The sequence below is a fragment of the Schistocerca nitens genome, chromosome 3 (genome assembly GCF_023898315.1).
Source record: "Schistocerca nitens isolate TAMUIC-IGC-003100 chromosome 3, iqSchNite1.1, whole genome shotgun sequence".
Lineage (NCBI taxonomy): Eukaryota > Metazoa > Arthropoda > Insecta > Orthoptera > Acrididae > Schistocerca > Schistocerca nitens.
Genome location: NC_064616.1, coordinates 612,341,268 through 612,355,493, shown reverse-complemented (window position 1 = coordinate 612,355,493; position 14,226 = coordinate 612,341,268).

Genomic DNA, 14,226 nt, shown 5'->3' with positions numbered 1-14,226 from the left:
CAGCAAGGACCAGCTACCGCCTAAGGACACAAGAGGAATAAAATTGTTAGATTTGAAAGTAATTAGTTATATTGTTATTAACAAATATATATTCGAATATACAGGTTGATTCAGGTGCCCCTACGACGTCGTTTTATGCAGTCCACAATTCTGTGTCTGATCTTCAAAAACCAAGGGCGAGATTTTCATATTATGTCGCTCGCTGCACCCAAGCTATTAGTGTCACAGAAAAAATGAAGAGGACCTTTTTCTATGAAAGTTAATGTAGTTAAATTTTGTACGGCGATACGTTTTTGTCAGAGGCCGCGGTTTACGCGTTATTTTAGAAAAACGGAGAGAAGAGACCTTCATACACACCATCGGCCTCACGCTTGTGCCACACCAGTCAGGATTTCTAATATGTTGTTCGTGGCGCTCTCTCCTAACACTGCACAAAAATTTCCGACTACACGAACTTTTCCCGATATTTGACCTTTTTTGGTCTCTGTTGATTGGGTTATTACGCCACCAGCATAGGCTGCTGTTTCGTTAACATTGTTAATGTAAACATGCCCACGAGGGAAAGGCAAGGAAATCGACTTTTGTAAACGTTATGCGTAAAACTGATTATGTTGACAATTAGATCGAAACTTCACTCTTACAAACACAGTAGTTTCGTAGTCAGGAAGCCTGACGAATACAACTTTGTAATTATTTATTTTATTCTGTTATAATTCACAAATTTGCTAGGTAAACTATACACAAACATCGATTTTACAATTTTTAAGTGCTCGACTCAGCCAGTGGCGTACTAAGGCAAGTCAGTGAAGTCCAAAAATTTCGAATGTGAGCAGTAATTCGTGCGGTCGTATATTTTTGTACAGTGGTAGGAAGAAGTTTCATTAACAACATACGAGATATGCTGATCAGTGGGACTGAGTGTGCCTTTGAGGGTCACTTTTGTATTTTTTCTTGGATAACTCGAAAACTACGGCCCCTGGCGAAAACTTATCCCAGTAAAAAATTTAACTACATTAAATTTCCTACAAAAAGTTCCTGTTCAACTTTTCTGTAGGATTAATACTTAGCTTGTAGCAATCGAGAGAATATGAAAATCTCGCCCATGGTTTTGGAAGACCAGAAATAGAATTGCGGGTTGCATAAAACGACATCTTTAGGGGCAGCTGAATCACGGTGTATACTTGCGGTTTGTTACTTTTCCAGCAACACAACACGCCCCTGATCCGGTGGTAGCGGAAGTGGTGAACGTAAATACGCAAATACTATTGGCCGCATTGCCACAACAACAGTCAACACATGAGATTCCTGTTTTATCGGATCTGTTGTCGATCAACTACACTGTTCCACAACAGCCGCAGCCGCCCCCGTTGTTTAGCTATACTGTACGTCCGCCGCAGCCGCAGCAGCAACAGCAGTCGCCACCGTTGGCGCTACACAGTTCGCAGAACGGCAGGCTAGTCCTTCATCAAGAGTACTACTGTTCGCCAGCACATACAAAGATACTACGTGAGGATCTAAACGAGTAAATGAGAGTCTATCACCAGACAGTTACTTTACCGTCATGATTGAAATTGAAAAGGCAGAGCACTTCGGTACCAGAGTTCACATGGTACGAGTGGGAACAGAAAGTTGGTTTAAACCAGAAGTGAATATGTGAATAACAACTAAATCCTTAGTTTAAATTGGAATATTTACTGCAAGGATAAGGTTAGTCACCAGTGGTACCGACGTATTTATTGGAGTAAGGAATTTGATAACATCTAGCGAGGTATTCCTTCCGAATTTGAATTGATGTGTGTGAAGTCAAGCATCAAAGGTCAGTCAAAAATGGTAATCGGATGCGTCTATAGACCGCATTGGTCAGGATGTGTAGTGCTAGAGCGCTTAAGACAAAAATGGCTCTGAGCACTATGAGACTTAACTTCTGAGGTCATCAGTCCCCTAGAAGTTAGAACTACTTTAACCTAACTAACCTAAGGACATCACACACATCCATGCCCGAGGCAGGATTCGAACCTGCGACCGTAGCGGTCGCGCGGTTCCTGACTGTAGCCCCTAGAACCGCTCGGCCACTCCGGCCGGCAGGGCTTCAGAGAGATCTTTCAGAATATTGTTACTAACTTTCCTCATCATGCCGTTGCAACAGGGAGCCTTCAACTCATCAGGCATATATTGGGAGGTAACGTCTTAGACCTCATACTAACAAACAGACGTGAAGATATCGACTTAGCAAACGCAGGGAATGGTATCGGTGTTCATAACGGAGTGGTAGAAACTATGACTACGAATATTGCAAGGAGTGTTAAGAAAGGAAGGGAAATATTTTTGTTTAGCCAGAGTGACAGGATAGATATTGCTGAGGATCTGAGTAGTCGATATCAGACGTTCAGTACTGAGAATGACGATGAGGAGTACAAATGGAAAAAATTCAAAACCATAGTTTTTTTTAAGTTTTTGGGTTGTTGTTCGTTCCCATTCAGCCATCTCAACAATGGAAAGACGATACGACAGTGTCTGTTTTGACAACGCAGGATATATAGTACTTTAAAGTCGTACCCTGGTACGACGTTGCATATGCTTAAGACTGTTCATGCGCCGCCAGGCACAGGCACTGCCATAACGGATGCAGAGTTTGAGCACATGGTGTGTGTTTGCCAGGAGTAGGGCGTCTCTGATTTAGGAGAATATGTTAGATTAAATACGAACAGAGATGTACACTTGCTCGCAGACATTTTAAGAAAGTTCTGGATTGTAGGCCACGGCACTTACTGTCTAGATCCTGCTTCCTGTTTCACCGTGCCAGGGGTTTCGTGAAACACAGTGCTAAGGAAGACACGTGTCAGCATAGAATTGCTGACCGAGGTTGACATGCTGCTCTTCTTGGAATGCGTTATTCTCTGCGGATTTTGCCAGTGCATGCACATGTACGCCGAGGCGAATAACGTGTGAATGACTGAGGAGTACAGGCCATCTAACGATTTAAGCTACATCGTTTACATCCATGTAAAACTCCCTCTACGGGTATGCCACGCAACAAAGTCTACCTTTTGAAGTTTGCCAATGGTGCCTTAGTAGTGACTTGTCAGTTTGAAGGGAAAGATAAAAAAATGCGGCTGAATATGATGGTGAAAGGCAGAACTGGAATATCCCATCCACTTGCAAGATGAGCAAAGCAACTTGCCGCTACGTCTGGAACGCCTAGTCCTGTGAACTGATTCCATAGCGAAGCTGTTGACAACGTTGTAGAACAAACAACGTTATATTCTGCACTACAGAAAGCTCCACCAGAGTTTCAGGTTGGGGATGAAACTGGTTAGTAGCACCTGCAGAATCTCTTTCAATCAGCGCTGCTGGTTGAAGGAGTACAGTGATGTTATTGCCGAACAGAAGATTCTCACGACTTGTGATTTTTAAAAAAGATTTTTACAGGTTAATAAACAATTCAGTTTCCGGAGCAACCATGCAGAATGTTAAAGAATACCGCAAGAGATTAAATTACCAGACCAAATTTCAAACATATTAATATCTTCAATGAAGGACTAGTCGCTGTGCAGATGGCCAAGGTTTCAGTGCAGTTCACGAAGCCTGTCTATATCGGTATGTGTATACTGGGCATATCCAAACTACACAATAACCGTTTTCACTATGACCTTGCGGAGCCAAACTTCGTCGAGCCCAAATTAGTTGGTATGGATACAGACAGCCTCATCTACTGGGTGAAAGGCTGCGATCTATACGAAGTAATTAGGTACAATTCTGAGAAATTCTCCACGTCTGGATATGTCGCCAATAATTCTTACGGCATAACACATCAGAACAAGAACGTTATCGGCCTGATAAAAGACAATGCGAATGGGTTGCAGATTGTTGAGTATGCAGGACTCAAGTTTAAATGTGTATGGATACCATATACATACAGGGTGCCACACCGAGGCAGGCTAGGGGTGTGCACAGCGCGATCTCAAAGCTCTCACGGTGAGGATTACAAGAGGTACCTCATCGAGGGCTCTGGCGTAGTTACACAAATTGTGTGCCAAGTAATCTTTCGATCGAGAGGCCGTGAGGTACATATTCCACTGCAGCTGAAAGTAGGACCTACCCGTCGTGACGACAAATGGTTCATCTGTTGGGACAGGGCCAGCATCATACCATACTCAAACTAATCATTGGAGTGACTGTGTGTCTGACTGCGTATTCATTTGTAGATATTTGATGCGTATGTGCGGTTGTGTGCGGTATGGTTGGATGGTTCAAATGGCTCTGAGCACTATGGGACTCAACTTCTCAGGTCATCAGTCCCCTAGACTTAGAACTACTTAAACCTAATGACATCACAAACAACCATGCCCGAGGCAGGATTCGAACCTGCGACCGTAGCAGCAGCGCGGCTCCGGACTGGAGCGCCTAGAACCGCTCGGCCACCACGGCCGGCTATGGTTGGATGAATCGCTTGTCATCCTTATGTGTGTGAGTGTGAATGCCCAACTGCACACTATGTGTCCATATAGTATACAAAATTTACATATAGTGTACATAATTTGTACCAATCTACACAACTGCACACTGTGTGTGTATATAAACACACCTAGGTTGGAACTTAAATAGTGGCAACACTGCTGTGGCGACACTGTGCAATGGAATCTACTATTGTCGCTGATAGCACACGTTGTTGACATGCCTACCTTACTTCCGAGCAAATTGACTCGCCCATCCCACGTCACAGGCCTGCGCACAGTCGAGGGAAACACAGTCACTTTTGAGCGAGCGGTCTAAAGTAACGGTGTCACTATGTTTTCGAACAACGGAGTTGGATCAAGACTGAATGTGCCAGAGGTCGTACAGCACGACAGTGTCATCAAGGTCTTCAAGAGGCGTGCGGGGAATCGGCATTGCCGTACAGAACAGCGGCACGTTGGGTAAAAGCCTTCAACGAAGGCCGGCAAACTGTGGCAGACATGCATCGGGCAGGTCGTCCTAGCGTCTCTGAAGAAGTGCATGCTGTTACCGCGTTAGTGGACAGTGATCGACGCCATACGCTTCGTGAGCTCGCCCACGAAGTAGGATTAGCGCATACGACTGTGCTTCGCATCCTGAAGGAACGCCTGGGCATCACGATAGGTTCCGCATGACTTGACGGAAATGCAGAAATGTATGCGTTACGACGCTGCTCAGAGGCACTTGGAGCGATATGAGCGCGAAGGAGAGGCTTTCTTACGCCGTATCGTAACACTGGATGAGACGTGGGCCACATCGTACGAGCCAAAACTGAAACGCCAATCCAACGAATGGCGTCATTATGGGTCGCCGCGAAAGTCGATAGTGCGTCAGAGCCCCAGTGTAGTAAAAGTTATGGTGATTCTCGTGTACGACTGTGATGGTGTTATCCTAACGCATTACGTTCCTCCACGGCAGACCGTCAATGCACAGTATTACTGTTCGTTTTTGGAGCATCACCTGCGACCAGCTTTACGAAAGAAGCGGCGACACTTTCTGCGCAACCCACCCATCATTTTGCACGACAATGCGCGGGCGCGTACAGCGCAAGCTGTGGCTGCTCTGTTTGGTCGATGGGACTGGGAAGTACTGTACGATCCACCATACTCCCTAGACTTAAGTCCTTGCGACTCTGATTTGACTCCAAAGATGAAGGAACCACTTCGTGGCATTCGCTTCAGAACTGTTCCAGAGATTTGATAGGCAGTAGACCGCTCCATCCGCACCATCAACAGAACAGGCTCCGCTAACGGTATACTACGCCTTCCACATCGCTGTCAACGGGTTCTACACAACGCTGGTGACTACTTTGAAGGACAGTAACAGGTCCAAACACGTAGCTCTTTTGTATCGGTTGTGAATAAATAGTTGCTACTATTTAAGTTCCAACCATCGTATATTTGTGTGGCGTGTGAGTTTATCTTAACCTGATGCTGCTAGTCCTCATTTCCCATGTGTATACTGTATATTGCAAAGAAATGATTGAAATGTAAACAAAAAGAGATCATCGATTATATGTAAATAGTGTAGATTAAGAAAGAAATGTAAATACTGTATGTATTGAATGAAATGGTAGAACAAATAAGAAACTAATGATTATATAGGCAACATAGTGTATAGGTTCTTCTTCTTTTTTACCAGTTTTAGTGCAAATAGTATTTCTGTATATATGTACTTGACAGTATAAGTTTTAAAGATATATACATATGTACATAGAGACAATGTTTTAACAAAAAAATTAATTTATTTTAAAATAACCTTTCAAATATTTTGTAAATAAGACATTAATTAATAAAATGCTTTTGTCTAATAAAAATACGAAAAAAATTATTTTCAATAAACAGTCAGTTATTTTCAGTTATTTTTTATGTCAGTGGTATTATTTACAAACGAACCTGACCCCCTGACTACAGTCGACAATTGAACTATGTACAGAGAAAATCGGGTTTCAAGCTGCGTCGAGTCGTTTAATGCCCACGAGCTTTCGGAAGAGATCTCCTCTGTCATTGTCAAGTAGTTAGTTGACTGTCGTGTGAGTTGTCGATAATCCAGAACTTTATTTGCTATCATTTACAACCAACCTGAAACTCTCCCCCATGATGAACATACCTCGAATGAAGAGGCCTACACAGCTGTGATAGTTATAACGGACGATAAGGAGGAGAAGGGAGAGCTCTAATCTTACTGGACTACTGGGTTTCCCGCCGTTTTAATACTCTCACATTGGCCCAGGTGTTTCCCTCCAATTTTATATCATGATCGATTTACGTCATGCCCTTGATTATAACCTTGACTATGGCCTTTAATATACCTAAGGTGGATGGGTGCATCAGGGGTTCCCCTGGATGACCTGACTATAGCTTGCTCAATTGCATAAGTTGTGTGGTTGTTCCCCTGGATGACCTCGATCATTTCCCGATGGTTTCCCATGCGGAGGGGAGTGCAGAATGACTTTGTGTAACCTGATCCCAGAAGTCATTATTAGTGACACTCAGATAAGAACATTATCACAGGCAGCATGCCCACTGATAACCTACTAATAAGTATTACATTTTCTTGCGTTAAAGGTTATGTCGGCTAAGTTTACGGTAAATGATAACCTTAGGCTGAATTTGGAACATCTTAGCGTGCATAATTTTTTGATGATTAACTGTTTGTATCCATTTTCAGGCAAGTGGTGTTACTATCAGACGATGGCAAAGGCGGCGCTGACGGCGACCTACGGTTTGGTTCTGCTGACATCTGGTGAGCGATCATGCTGCTGCTTCTACAAAAGCATTTGCATCGAAGCTGGTTCCAGCATTATTTCCTAAACTCCCTATCGATATTTCAAGCCTTCTGCTTCTCATTTATAATTTCGTTAGCTGATTTTAATTACATGTGCTAAGATGTGGCTATGATCCGTCTCCATATCTGAGCAGTCATCATGTCTGACTATCATATGTATGACTCGGGTTCATTCTCCGCTAGTGCAAGGGATTTTTCATAGCTGGAAGAGGGCTCCTCCCAACGTCATGATGCCAGTCGAGGAGCTACCTTTGTGGGAAATAGCGGCTCCAACGTCTGGAAAGCTGACAACTGTCGGCAGACGAATAACCAGAGGACGACACAGTGGCGGGTCGGCATCGCGCTCTCCTCTGGGCGTGCTAGCGGAATTTAGCTCTTTTCTTACTGTGGCTATGCTTAAAGTTGTTTTGATATTCCTCGCCGCATCGGGTGAGTTCTCCAGCTGAAAATGATTATGCCCGAGCTAAGGAAATTTTCAGTGGTACCAATCAAATTCGTTTTTTTTCTAATTTTTTTTGGGACAGCATCGATACAGCAAGCTTATAATAGATGATAATCGAAAGCAGTATCTTACACAAAAGAGCTTCATAAATTGTGCAAGTCAACAACGCATTGGTCCACCCCTGGTCTTTATGTAAGTAGCTATTCGGATTGACATTCATTGATGATGTTGCTGATGTCATCCAGACGGATATCGTGCCAAATTCTGTCCAATTGGCGCTTTAGATCGTCATAATCCCGAGATGGTTGGAGGGCCATGCCTATAATGCTACAGACATTCTCAATTGAGGAAAGATCCGACAACCTTTTCGGCCAAGGTAGGGTTTGTAAATCACGAAGACAAGCAGTAGAAACTCTCACCATGTGTGTGCCAGCCGCAGTGGTCTAGCGGTTCAGGCGCTCAGTCCGGAACCGCGCGACTGCTACGGTCGCAGGTTCGAATCCTGCCTCGGGCATGGCTGTGTGTGATGTCCTTAGGTTAGTTAGGTTTAAGTAGTTCTAAGTTCTAGGGGACTGATGACCACAGATGTTAAGTCCCATAGTGCTCAGAACCATTTGAACCATTTTTTTCTCACCATGTGCGGGCGGACATTATCTCGCTGCAATGTAAGCCCGGGGTGAAGAATATCGTCGACGTACCGCTGTGATGTAAGAGTGCCGCGGCTGACTTCCAAAGTGGTCCTACTATGAAAAGAAATGTCAGCCCAGGGCGTCACTCCTGGTAGTCGGACCGTATGGCGGGCGACAGTCAGGTTGGTATCCCACCACTGTCTGCAATGTCTCCAGACGTATCTTCACTCGTCAGCAGGACTCAACTCGAAGCGGGACCCATCACTGAAAACAGTTCTACTATAGTCATTGAGATTATAGGCCGAAAACGCGCTAACGAGCCAACTGGCACGATATCCCTCAGGAGGACAGCTAACAACTCTGTCAATGAATGTCAAGCCGAATAACAGCTTACAGAAGAGCAAATGCGTTATTGACCTGTTCAATTTGTGAAGATCTTTTTCTTGAAGAAATCATCAATTATTCCTGAAACTGTAACCATCTGTTCGTCTGTACATGTACGTTACAGCTATTGATTTCTAACCCGATTTGGATAATTCGTACTTGGTGATCGTGTTGTTGTCTTATAGTGTATTATTTACTAATTGACAAAAAAGATGAATACATGCTTGTATACCATCATACCATTAGTTGCTAACAATGTCTTCATACTTCAGGCAAATTGTCTCCCCACTATACTAGAATAGTAGAAAAAGAGTTGTTTTTTATAATCGGAGAGGGCAGCCGATGATGATATTATTACTGTGCACATGTCTACCACATTCGCGCAGCGGTCGCTCGTTCCATCATAACGTAAGACTGTGCTGCCTAAATCTTCCGTGATTAAATCGGAGGTGGAACATTGTCAAGAGAAGATTCTTATGATATATTCCAAGGCAATACTACTATAGTGATGGAATATTACTGTACTTCCATATAGTGCCGTTCCTAGTATTGACATTGAAGGCTCAGATTGATGTTTCAATTGCCGTTAATTTGCGGCTGGAGAAAGTCTACGTGTTACATATTCCTCGCGTTTTCTCTTAGAAAAAACTGTGTAATTCATTGTCGTTGATAATACACACGAGTTTGTGAAAATGTATCAGTGTTTGAAATTAGCGCACTATATGACCAATTCTGATTCAGACTAAAATTATTGGATCAGTGGTATAAAATTACTATATTATGAAGTACTTCTATATCCTGCAACTGGTTCTATACTTTGCGACTTCAAATTGACAATGTATCTGGCGTTTTGTTCGTCAGACGTGCTTTAATCTGGCACTAGACGTTATTGTGTACTAACCCTAATACCTTTGGTGGCTGCCTGGGCAATATGTGAACTACAACAGAAATTACGAAACTTCCATATTATTTTGTTTAATATTGTATTGTATGTATTGTATGTTAACCGGGGACATAGAAACGACGGAGAGGCTCCGTCCCCGCCGCAGCCGCAGAGGTCCACAACCCCACGACGACTACCGCAGTCCACTTCACCCCTCCGCCGCCCCACACCGAACCCAGGGTTATTGTGCGGTTCGGCCCCCGGTGGACCCCCCAGGGAACGTCTCACACCAGACGAGTGTAACCCCTATGTTTGTGTGGTAGAGTAATGGTGGTGTACGCGTACGTGGAGAAGTTGTTTGCGCATCAATCGCCGACATAGTGTAACTGAGGCGGAATAAGGGGAACCAGCCCGCATTCGCCGAGGCAGATGGAAAACCGCCTAAAAACCACCCACAGACTGGCTGGTTCACCGGACCTCGACACAAATCCGCCGCGCTCCTTCCCGCCCGGCCAACCGGGGGGCTTGTTTAATATTGGCAATACATTCAACTTTTCACGGTCACAGCTGTCTCATCACGTTTCTTAAATTTAGAGCACCGTAGACGGTGATATGATGAAATTCTTTCTACCATGTTAAAGGTAGCCGCAGATGGGAAGTGGATCTTTGCGTCACTTTCGGTTATGTTAACTGTTCCTTCATCCATTCTATGTTACAGTTGTGGACATAAATCGTGTTGCCCGCCATCTTACGGACCGCCGTACGAGACGCCTTACAGACGAAGTCTCACTTTGACATGGACTGCAGCACACTAAAGGACAGCGCGGTGACCACCGAACTGAAGATTACTCCGAAAGGTGCCAGACGACACAGGAAGCGCTACCTTAAATGATTCATTATCATTATGCAGGAAGACCTGTAGCAGGTACTGAGCGAACTAAATTAAAACGTCCACATCAAACTACTCTGCTGGCTATTAAAACTGCAACTCATTGAAGGCGGCATGCAACAAATATCAATTTAACATTAAGATACTGCCTGTTCGGATATGCAAATTTAGCGGGACCGCTAAAGTAGTTAGGAGTAACACCGTCTACATGTTATTTACAAGGAAAGATTAGGCAGCAAATTTCTCATACAGAAAAATCATTTGAAAGTTACTTGATCGTACAATCGTGTAATCTCTCATGTCGTACGGAGAAGCGTCAACCATTAGTTCGACAGCGGCGGTATCATACCTTATCGAGACAGATTTATCGTACCGCTGTTTTGCCGCTCATTTTGGTCGGGATCCCACGACTGTGAAGGGAATATGGCATCGACGGTTTGGAGAGGGCCGTACTCAGGGCTGTGCAGGATGTCAGCGGTCTGGTACAACCATATAGCCTGAATGAGAGGCACATTTTTCACTCGGCCGTATAGGATTGTACAGCCACGGAACATACCTTGAATTGAGAAATAAACCTGTCTATTGCCAGACAAGTATCCACACAGACAGTGCGACCACGTCTAAAGCATCACAATCTGTCAGCAAGGCGACTTTTGGGGCTGTTCCTTCACGCGGCAATAGAGGGGCGGCGATAGTAGACATGTTCGAAATACGATTACAGCATCACGCTGAACGCACCCGTGTGAGCAGGCTCCGAAGAGAACGGTCGTTGACTGATTGCACTTCTCCTCGTCATTCATGACCAACAGTTGGCGTGGTGGCATGGGGGCAATTGGTTACACAACACGAATACATCTTCTCCTCAGAGGCGATAATGTGGACAGCAGCCGACGTATTTCTGACAATTTAAGGCTGGTAAATATTCCCTACTATCGAAATCTCTGTGACACTATTTTTGAACAAAATAACAAAATACTGCATATTGGTAGTGGTGTCCTCACAAATTGCGTTGCACAGGATGTCCCACTGTTGTCCTGGCCAGCCTGTTCGCATATATCTCATCCACTGAAATCTCATAATGGATTGCCTAGAGACTGATACGCTGCCACTGACGAACCCTGGCACAGAGCTTTACCAGCGTGGAATGAGGTACCCGTATCTGTGATCCAACCTCAATTCGGATTGGTGCGCAGCTGTGTTAGAACCATTGTTGCTACAGAAGGTGGCAACTCTGGGTACTAAATTTCTCATGCCTTACAGCCGGTGATCAACTACAAATTTAATGATGTATCCTTCTTATTATATTGTACACGCATAATACAAGGGGCGATAAACAAGTTTGCTTTCAAAGAGCGTACAGTCCAGATTCGGTATGCCAATCAGGCAATATCTCCGTGAACATCGTGGCAATCATCCCACCGACGCACCTGTTTGAAGGTACCCGTTTGCTAAAACACCGTGTCCTTTTGCACGAAGAACTCCGTAACTGCCTGCTGCACATCGTGACCCGACGGGAATCTTCCACCCTTCAAAGCCTTTTTAAGGCACCGAAGGAGTGATAATTGCATGGGAAGAGATAGGGACTATAGGGTTAGTGTTAGAGTGCTCGAGTGCCTCCCACTTGCGTAACATCTGCGCCACGACATTCACGATATGGGGACGTGAGTTATGATGAAACAGTAGCTGTCTTTTTCGTGATACGCCAAGCACACTCTTCATTCTCTGATGGATGTACATCGATGTTTGTCCATCTTTTTTTTTGATTTACTAGCTTTCGGGACGTGTCTATACAGCCAGCTCAATAGTGGAATGTCAGTTATGACGATACGAAGGTGAAGACAACACAACACCCAGCCCTGAGCAGAGAAAATCTCCAACCTGGCCAGGAGTCGAACCCAGACCCCTTCAGTTATCAATTCACCACAGTGACCGTGTTACCACGGAGCCGGACATAAAGTTGTCCTATGGCAGACAAGAATAGAATAACAACACGCTGGTCCTGTTTGAACACATGTGATAATAACGTCGTCATAGTTCATCTTTACGTATTTACCGCATGCTTGTCGGAAAGACACGAATGCCACACAGATACCCTGCCTACACGTCAATGCCCTCATAGGCATCGGACTTGGGCTACGTTGCATATACGCTGCAGGAAAATCCTAAAACGGAAACTTTTCGAGCGACCCTTATAAGCAAAATTTCGTAATTTGCTAATCTTTTTGGTGTTGCAGTTTCAGTGTCCTGTAGTGGAACTGTAGCTTTGAAAGGCTTAAGAAAATGTAACTCATACAGGAACCCAAAGCCTCGTCCAATCTATTCTTGAGTAGCCCTCGTCAGTCTGAGATCATTACCAGGTAGGGCTCATAAAAGAGGTAGAGAAGATTCAAAAAAGAGCGACGTGTTTCGTCATGGGTTCGTTCAGTAAGCGCGAGGGCATTTCATCTCGTCACACTCCAATGGCAGACACTACAAAAGATTTTTGTACATCACTGATAGGCTTACTTTGAAAGTTGGGAGAGTAAACATTCCACGAAGCATATTATTCCCTTCCACATACATCGCTTGAAACGATCACTATGAGAAAATCAGGGATGTTAGGGCTCATACGAAAGCTTACCAATCCCATCCTTCCCACGCCCTATGGAAGAATGGAACAGTAAAGTGTAGTAAAAGTAGTGGTACCAGAAGTACCCTCCACCACACACTATAAGTTGACTTGGGAAGTATTGATGTAGATACATGCCTTCGCTTACACGGGTAGTGTTGTCCACCAGTGAGTGCTAACGATTACGGCTACGTGAAATAGGCCAGAGCGTTACCACATGTATTGAATCACTCTTGTACTATGATACGATATAATGATTTCGCAAAAGACAAAAGAAATGCTAGAATTTACAGTTCTGTTAACAACGATGTCCTTAGAGAAGGTGCACTATCACATACGCTTTTTAACAGGACTGTCTCGGAATGCTCTCTACAATCCTCCCCCACATAGTTTGACCTTAAGAACCCTCACAATGGATGACTCGTCGAGTACTGGTACAGCATTTCAGGGTCCAGTTACGCACGTTTTTCTTTCCAGACACCGTCGTTTCGTTCAGACTACATCGACATCCTTATCCACAATGCTGGATGGCGTCGAAACAAAGCTATTTTATTTATGGACAAGTTAATTCCACGATACGTTTGACATTTGTCTTTTCTTCAGACCGCCTGTTAGTATTTCTTTCCACATTGTGGATCTGGCACATCATAGCTTTAGGACTGAAATTGCCAGTGTTCCTATCTTAGATAAGTGTTGTCAAGCTTATAAATTCGATTCCACACTCTGCCGCACGTTTACGGACCGAGAATCAAACGCAGATTTCTGAATTGAGAGGATCAGAAATTATCTGATTCTCGTAGTGCTAGCTGCGCACTAGAGGCAAACTTCGTACAGAATTGTAGTGTTAAAGTCGAATAATGCGAAGACAGCTTTCATGTTCACTGTGCGTACTGAAATAGCGCGTTTAGGTTAAATTGCCTGCAGTTGTATAGAAGGAACACCATAGCAGATATGACAGATACACTCCTGGAAATGGAAAAAAGAACACACTCACACCGGTGTGTCAGACCCACCATACTTGCTCCGGACACTGCGAGAGGGCTGTACAAGCAATGATTACACGCACGGCACAGCGGACACACCAGGAACCGCGGTGTTGGCCGTCGAATG